This window comes from Phoca vitulina, unplaced genomic scaffold (assembly GCF_004348235.1).
Source record: "Phoca vitulina isolate PV1807 unplaced genomic scaffold, GSC_HSeal_1.0 scaffold8, whole genome shotgun sequence".
Classification (NCBI taxonomy): Eukaryota; Metazoa; Chordata; class Mammalia; order Carnivora; family Phocidae; genus Phoca; species Phoca vitulina.
In genome coordinates this window covers 4,376,916-4,385,619 of record NW_022589711.1, presented here as the reverse complement: position 1 = coordinate 4,385,619, position 8,704 = coordinate 4,376,916, and the positions used below count along the sequence as shown (strand labels likewise).

Genomic DNA, 8,704 nt, shown 5'->3' with positions numbered 1-8,704 from the left:
CTTAGTGATTCCATAGCCCTTATGCACATTTTCACTTGGGAGGCAGAGACCCGATTTTCATTTTATTAAGTGGATACTCTGCAATACTCAACAATATCTCTCTTCTTTATTTATACTTTTTTGCAATAGCAGTCATCTAGTAAGATATTACCTAAACCTGCCTCTGGTAACACTGGGGCACAATTAATCATTATTACAAAACTATTATATAATCATTGCAAATACCTTTCATTTGGCTTTATTTAACAGATGGTGCTATATCATTTTGAAAACAACTACTCAAACTTCTTTCATAAAAAGTTAATTCAGTGGAAGAATGAACTGGTAAAGTACTCAGTAAGTTTTTGCTACTAGCAGAAGAATTAAAAGTTGACTATTGTTGGGAGCAGGGTAGCCCAAATATCCCTGGGTGACAATACCTTTTCATTTTTCAATAATTATATTGTTATAAGGCAGATCAGCATCTTATAAATTGCTGTTCCACAGAACACTGTTCACAAAATGTTAATAGGTTTGGAACAAAAAAGGGGGCAAAAGGGCATTTAGTGTGTACATTATAAAACTCCAAAAAGGTAATAGTACACAGGATGCATCACTTCACTTTTTTTCCCTTAGCCCGCTAGTTAGCATTTCCTGATATTCCAGAAAGACCAGTATTTAACCTTAATTATGAATAGTTATAGAACAAAAATTCTTTAAAAAAAAAAAAAAACCTTAGAGGGGCGCCTGGGTGGCTCAGTCTGTTAAGCGTCTGCCTTCAGTTCAGGTCATGATCTCCCTCCGGGTCCTGGGATCAAGCCTCGTGGTGGGCTTCCTGCTCAGCAGGGAGTCTGCTTCTCTCTCCCTCTGCCCCACCCCACCGCTCATTCTCTCTCTCTCCCTCCCTCCCAAATAAATAAATATTTTTTTTAATGAGCAATTAAAAAAAAACCTTAGAATAATGTAACCTAGAATGAACTATCCCCGGCATTATAAGAAATACTTTTTAAAATTTTACCAACCCTAACAGATGTAACAAACATTTCTAAACATGTAAATCTCTTGAAAAATATTACTGTTTGACTTGCTGATTTTCGAAATCTGTTTCCTGTCTACCTTTCTCAAACTTCTCTTTCCCACATTCCCAAGTCCATAAATGTATTTTTTGAGATTTAAGCAAGAGATTAGCTCTTCTGTTAAGCATTAAGTCCTCAAGTGTCACCCACCCCCTCTTTTAGGTTCCCAAGCTCTCTGGAAACCCCAACATAGTTCTATAATTAGACATTCATTTTTCCACCTGTTTTACTAGAGCCAGAGAACCTGAGAATCAAAAGACACATTCTTAGTATCAGTATTAATGTTAGTATTAGTATTTCTATTTAGAGGAGCAATACCTAAATGGATGCCTGGAACTCTGCAGCATCCAATAAATGTTTGTTAAATGAATAAATGAGCAAGAATGTCAATAAAGCCTCCATGTTATTAATGTTTTTGTTAGTGATTTAAGTCAGGGACTGAGTCAGGCCTGCAGACAACTTTTAAATTGATTTTTGCCAGAAAAACATTTTTGTCTTTAAGTTAAATTTTAATACCTTTAGGTAAAGCATGCACTCCTCTTTCCAGAATCCCAACATCACTCTATTTTCTCCAATCTGGCAGCTTCACACACTGCTGTTACCTGACTGACCCTCACAGTAACTGAGTTTGCTGCTCCTGGACTACATTTTACATGAGAAATAATATTATGTTTACAGGTCTAAAATAAGTGGTACACACAGATTGAAATAAAATGTACTTTAACAGAAATTTTTTAAAGATTTCTACACTTAGGTAAGGAAAGAAATGAGAAAAATATGTTAGAAATAATATCCCATGATAGATTTTAAAAGCAAGCTCTATAATACGGTAGCTATGTAATAGGCAGTAGAGTGTATAATCATCCCACATCCTTAATACCCATCTAGACCAGAAACAGGCTGACATGGAAAATGTGAAGAGGGTTCCCAGGATGGCCGCCAAGATCAGCAGAGGTTAGAAGACAAAGCCTGATCATGGAGATTATCTCCAAGGATGACTAGAGAATCACATCATGTGGCTGTTTCTAAAGACAGAAAAAGATGAGCAGAGGCAGCATCACTGTTCATTTAAGTTAGCTGGGCAGAGCTCTGGAAACAGGAGGGGAGGAAAAATTTTAAAACAAAACAAAACAATTTTTTTTTTGTAAAAAAAAAAAGAGTTGTAAATAGACAAATTCTGCTAAAGAAAGAACAAAGAAAAGGCACATTTTAGGCAACATTCTGAAGACACTCTTCTTTGACTAAATAAGCAATCAGGTTATTTGAACAAGGATAATCACTGCCGAAAGAGGAGTTCTAATAGCCATCAGTCCAATTTAGAGAACACTCAACTAACTAAACTGTGCATTGGACTTCTCCACAGAAATAGTACCAATAGGATACAAAGAGATATACATACGAGGAGATTTATTACAGCAATTAACAGGGACAATTATGAAAGTCTAGAAGTCCCATGATCTGCCATCCTTAAGCTGGAGAAGCAAGAAAGTGAATATAATGCAGTCCAAGGCCAAAGGCCTGAGGGGCAGGAGGAGAGATGCTGGTGTAAGTCCCATCGCCAGAAGGTCTAAGAACCAGGAGCTCCCATGTCAGTGGGCAGGAGATGGAAGTCTCAGCTCAAGAAGAGAGAGATTTCACCCTTCTGCTCCTCTCTGCCCTCAACAGAATGGGTCCTCACCATTAGTGCGTGAGGGCAGATCTTTACTCAGTCTACTGATTCAAATGCTAATCTCTTCCAAAAACACAGACACAGCTAGAAATGTTTCACCAGGTATCCTTTAGCCAATCAGGATGACACATAAAATTAACCATCACACTGTGTAAACACATCCTGACCTTGGATTTGTTTCCCTAGTACAAAAAGACATTAATAAATACTTACTGAATATTTCCTCTGTGCTAGCTACCAGGACTGGTGGTGAGAAAAAGAACTACAAAGGACAAGCTATAGTCCCACACCGCTATACGATCCTGTGTAATGGCCTCAGACTTTTCGTTCTTACAATGTATAACTTACATGTAAAACAAGTGCTCCATCAGTAACATTTCTTTACAGTCAATAATTTCTGTGAGCATTCCTCTACTCCTCTCTCTCTCTCTCTCTCACACACACACACACAAACACACACAAACACACATAGAATTTTCTCTGTACCTCCAGGAAGCTGAGTCAGCTGGGTATATTCCACTTGCCCTTTCAGATCCATTCTCCACCTGCTCCATGGCCCAGGAGACTGGCTGGATTCTATCAAGGGATGGGCTGCATTAACAGGCTCTCCTCGCTCTGGCTTCTTACTGAATTCAGCCAATGAGGAGCATCTAGAAAAGATCAGGAGGAGAAAAGGTAGTTAGGATACTTACTATCTCCTTCCATGTGGGATTGACACAGGCTGTCTTCATCCACCAAGGATCCCCAACTTCTGCCTGGCCATCCTGCTGTTTCTAGCCTGAGTCCTGCACTGTCTGTGGTTTCCTCACACCCTAGGAAATAGTCCCTCTATTAAACTCTTCTGAAATTGCCCAATTTCAGTATGCCATCTCTAGGTCTTCCAATACCCTGACTGACACACTGAGACTGAAGTGTCCTGGAGTTAAGACCTCCAGGGGGAGCAGACGTGATAGAAACACACTTGGGCACATTGGAGGGAAGGAAAGGATAGATCTAAAAATCTTGAAGCTGATTCTTCCCTGGGCCTAGTCTGGGGAATCATCAGTCAGTTAAAGAAACTCAATAGAGAGTAGTACAATATCCAGCATGGCCTGAGTATAGCAAAACAGCAATTAGTGAGGGAGGTACCTAAGCAGGAAAGCCTGAGGGCAGTCATACAAGGTGACTACGCCTCCATCTGACAGGTACAGAAAGGCTGGGCTACAGAAGAGGCCAGGAGTTTTGCCAAGAGCAACCGCACCGTTAGAGGCAGTGGTGAGGAAAGAAATCATCAAGAGAACACTCCTCAAAACCACAGTGGGGGGCACCTGGGTGGCTCAGTCGTTAAGCGTCTGCCTTCGGCTCAGGTCATGATCCCAGAGTCCTGGGATCGAACCCCGCGTCGGGCTCTCTGCTCAGCGGGAGTCTGCTTCTCCCTCTCCCACTCCCCCTGCTTATGTTCCTTCTCTCCCTGTGTCTCTCTCTGTCAAATAAATAAAATCTTTAAACACACACACACACACATAGTGGGACAATTCACACCTCAGTGGAGACCAGCTCAGGACAGTTGATAAACCAGGTGAGCCAGTCTACCTGCAAAGACAGAGACTGGCAGGGCGCCTGGGTGGCCCAGATGGTTAAGCTTCTGCCTTCCACTCAGGTCATGATCTCCAAGGTCCTGGGTTCGAGCCCCACGTCAGGCTCCCAGCTCACGGGGGAGTCTGCTTCTCCCTCTCCCTCTCCCCCTGCTTGTGCTCTCTCTGTCCCTCTCTCTCAAATGAATAAATAAAATCATTAAAAAAGGGGGGGGGAAAGGACAGAGACTGGCACCACAGACGTGGTAGCGGGCTGGACATCAGTGCGATGAGTGGAGAAGAGCTATGGTCCGGATGCCCCTTCCCCACTGCCCCCAGGATATAAAAGCTTCCTTCTGCACCCAAGTGCCCTCTTGGGAAGGAGTAGAGAGAAAGGAGAATCATTAAGAGCAGGAGGAAAATTTGAGAGATTGAGAAATTACCAGAAAAAAAAAAATAAATAAGACCAGCCATCCTCAAACCTGAGAACAAACGGAGATACTATGGAACCCAAGCCTTCCCTCTCTCCAGGTATCAGGCGGGAGTGATGAGGCCGCTGGAGCGTGGCTCCTAGAAGGCCGAGCGCCGCGACGCTACTCGCCCGCGGAACGCCACGCGAGACGTCCTAAGGTAGTTCGTCCTCTCTGGGTCGCCGTAGGCGTTCGTGTCACGTGACCCGGCCTGGCAAAATCAGCTGACTTCAGGGGCGACGGGCCAGAGCCCTGGCAGCCTGTGGGCAGCTGTCCAGCTTCCAGGAGTTGGGGAAGAATACAGCGTCTGTGGGCAGGTACTACGTGAACCACACCGTGGAGCTGCAGAGAGCAGTTCGGAGCCGGGCGGGTGCTCTTCCCGAAGCTGTCCACCACCTACGCCCGCGAGGGCTTGGCCATCCTCCAGCCCGCCTACAGCCTCAGCCTGCCCCTGGAGCTCGAGCTGGTGTGGTGGTGGGCAAGCGTGGCTGCGTCTTCCCAGGGGCCACAGCCACAGACTATGTGGCCAGCTTTGCCATGGATATGACCACCAGCAATGTGCAGGACGAGTGCAAGAAGGGGCTGACCTGGCCCTGGCCATGAGCTTCACGGTTTTCAGCCCCATCAGCTCATTTGTGCCCAAAGAGAAGATCCCTGGCCCTCACAACCCGAAGCTCTGGCCAAAGGTCAATGGCAAACTCAGGCAGGAGGTATGAAATCCTCCATGATTTTTCCGATGCTCTACATGCAAGAAGGAGGCATTATCTGGACCAGGACGCCCAAGGAATGGGACCTGTTCAAAAAAAAAAAAAAAAATTGAAATTCAGGCCGACATAAACGGGGTTGGTAATATGAGATTTAAGGTGGAAAGGCCAAAATATTGAGTCCATACAAAGCACCCTAACTTCCTAAGTTTTAGGAGCGAAGGGAGAAGACAGAAGGAAGCAAAGGTTACTTGAGGTGACAGTCCTTTAATAAGCAACCAATTTTTAACAGTGATTTAATTGGATTGCTATGTCTCAACTCAAGGAAGATGGATCTCCAGGGAAAATGTGATCTAGAAGACAATGGGCTAGAAATGGAAATGAGAAACAGTATCTTCTAGGAAACAACCAGAATAAAGTATTTGTGATGCTTCCAAAGAGAATTTATCAAACCAAATGTTCTGAAAACTTGCTTTCCTTTCCTAAAGTGGACTGGATAAGACTTTTCCATGGGTCATTCAGGGATTAGTAGTTCAAGACTTAAAATCTAAAGGAAGCTGAAAAGCATGTTTCAAGTCAGCATTTCCCAGATTTTCTTGGATCATGATAATCATCTGGGGATATTTGTAAATATAAAAATTTCCAAGTTACTGGCCCATACCAGGCCGTTTTAATTAGTGGAATTAATTAATCTCCAGTTCTCTAAATGATTCTTATCACAAAAATGTGGGAAAACATTACATAATCAGTTAACTTAAAATTTATTTAATAAATGAACAATTAATGAAGATCTCACTCATGTACTTAGGGTGTGTACCATGGCCCATAGATTCTGAGTTTGGGAGATAATTTTGAAACTACTGTCTTCCAAATAAATATGCTATCACTTGGGGGGGGCATGAGATATTGTAGAACATAAAGTTACATTTCTGCTTCCCAGTTTGTGACTGTTCAAATTGAACTTCACCATGTGCACAGTGATTCAATTTGAGGTCGAATATGAGAAGCGTGTAGGACATCTTTGTGAAGTTGGCCCTCTATGTCTAAAGAGAGATTTGGAAGTCATTGGCATATAGGTCATGCTGGAGTAATGGACATAGATGAAGCAGAAAAGACAGAAAGTGGAGAATAACCTAGAAGGAAAAGGCAGAACCATGGGTAAGATCCATATTTAAAGAATACAGGAGGAGAAATTAGTAGAAGAAACACAGAAGGAACAAACAGATTGGAAAGTAATCCTGAGACCAGGAAAACTAGGAGAAAAGGAACTCATTCTAAAGAGAACAATCAACACTCCAAAGTTCTTCAGAGGAATACAGAAAGGATAAAGACAGAAAAGAGGCCATTAGAGTATTTTCCCTAAAGGGGAAGGAGGGAAGGAAAGAGGGAGGGAGGGAGGGAAGGAGGGAGGGAGGGGAAAAGTCCTAAATCAACAAGTCTGTTGTGCTGTGAATGACTTGGACCTTGCCTAATACTGGCTAAGGAGATAAGTGTGTCTAACATCCTAGGAACTTAATATAGAGGTTATTCTATGTTATGCATATTCTGAATAACATCAAATGTATTTATTCAGCTATTAAAAAATATGGGACAGCTATATAGTATGTTAACATTAGCATTTTATGAACAGAACTATCTCTGAGTTTTTTGTTTTTTGTTTTTTGAGAGAGAGACAAAGAGCATGCGAGCAGGGGGAGGGGCAGAGGGAGAGAGAGAGAATCCCAAGCAGGCTCCACACTCAGTGCAGAACCCGATGCAGGGTTCAATCTCACGACCCTGAGATCATGACCCTGAAATCATGACCTGAGTGGAAATCAGGAGTCAGACACTTAACCAACTGACCCACCCAGGCACCCCTCTATCTGGGTTTAAATGCATGGCTCTTCAGTGTTCATTTCTTCACTTTTATGAAAAAGTTACAAATAGGACAGTGCCTGTTTGTGTTATAGTTGATTGTACACAAGTCTATGCTCTCCAATATCTATTTGCTCTCAATAAATGAGACAGCAAGAAAGGAGAGAAGAAACTGATGTGGAAAAAAAAATGAAACACTTTGGTACTGAGATTTTATATCAAATAATTACTTGTTTGTAATACTGAAATTTCTTACTGTCAGTAAAACTTCATCAGAAATTTCAAAACTTTATGGTTAATATGGCTTCATGCCCAAAAGAAATTGTGCTTAAGTTATATAAATGACTAAAGTCTATGACAGACGATTACAGCTAAGTATATCACAAAATGAGACAACAATATTAATCATACAATAAATGGAATCATTTGGTCTCATATATGACCTAGCCCATGATCTAATTTTTCTTTGAACTTAAGGAGTTAATCATTTGTATACCGAGGTAGTGTGTTTGCAGGGATAGTCTAATGGGCATGCAAGGTTATCTATTTCTGTAAATTCACTACATGTTTGATTAAGTCCTTTATGTACAACTGTTAATGAATGGGATGTCTTGTCTAAGATTTCTATTTTCAGGGTGATGACCCCACTGTAAATTTTGCACATATGTTTGAATACTTAGTCTCCACTGAGATATTTTCACCATTTATGTACAGAAATATGTCAGTGACTGCCCACATGCTCAGCATGAACTCTGCCAGCCTTCAAGTATGGTAATGAGAAGAAAGGGCCTTCAGGTCATGAAAGTGCAAATTTGCAGAAACATAACTTCCCCTGTGATTAGAAGAGAATTTTAGTAATTATTAGGGAATTTCACTCTTAACATCCAGGTTGAGGAAAGGGGTGCAAGATGCAAAGCCTGGATCTTAACTTTACAGATGTTGCCTCCAATAGGAGTTTCCTGCCCCCTACCTTGAGAACAAGGGCTGAGTGTCGTTCTGGGCACTCTAAAGTGTTATGTATTGGTGTTTTACATAGAAGCTGATCACCCTGTGCCTAGGATCTAATGGAGTAGATGTGGGGTGTGCCACCCACAAGCAGCCTTCTTGACAAAGCCACTCACACCCCAGCTTCCAGGACGATAGGGTACTAACAGCCCATAGCTGAGATCCTCTCCTGGAATCAGAGCCACATAACCCAAGGTTGCGCCTCTCCCCAGGGGCAGTGCAGTGGACACCCAATGACTAGTTAACTGGGATGGGGGCGGGGGGGGGAATAAAAGGGCCAGTCCCTCGTGCCTTAATTAGGGACAATCCTAAGAGCCATATAAACTCCAGAGTTGCTGTACTGCAACTACAAGGCAGTGTCAATCTCTCCTGCCTAATCCTACCTCTTTCAATG

The 8,704-nt window shown here is 42.5% G+C and overlaps 1 pseudogene; it reads left to right on the top strand.

Moving 5' to 3' along the window:
- Window positions 1-249: 249 nt before the first annotated feature.
- Window positions 250-5,631, top strand: LOC116633623 (annotated as a pseudogene).
- The last annotated feature ends 3,073 nt before the right edge of the window (window positions 5,632-8,704 follow it).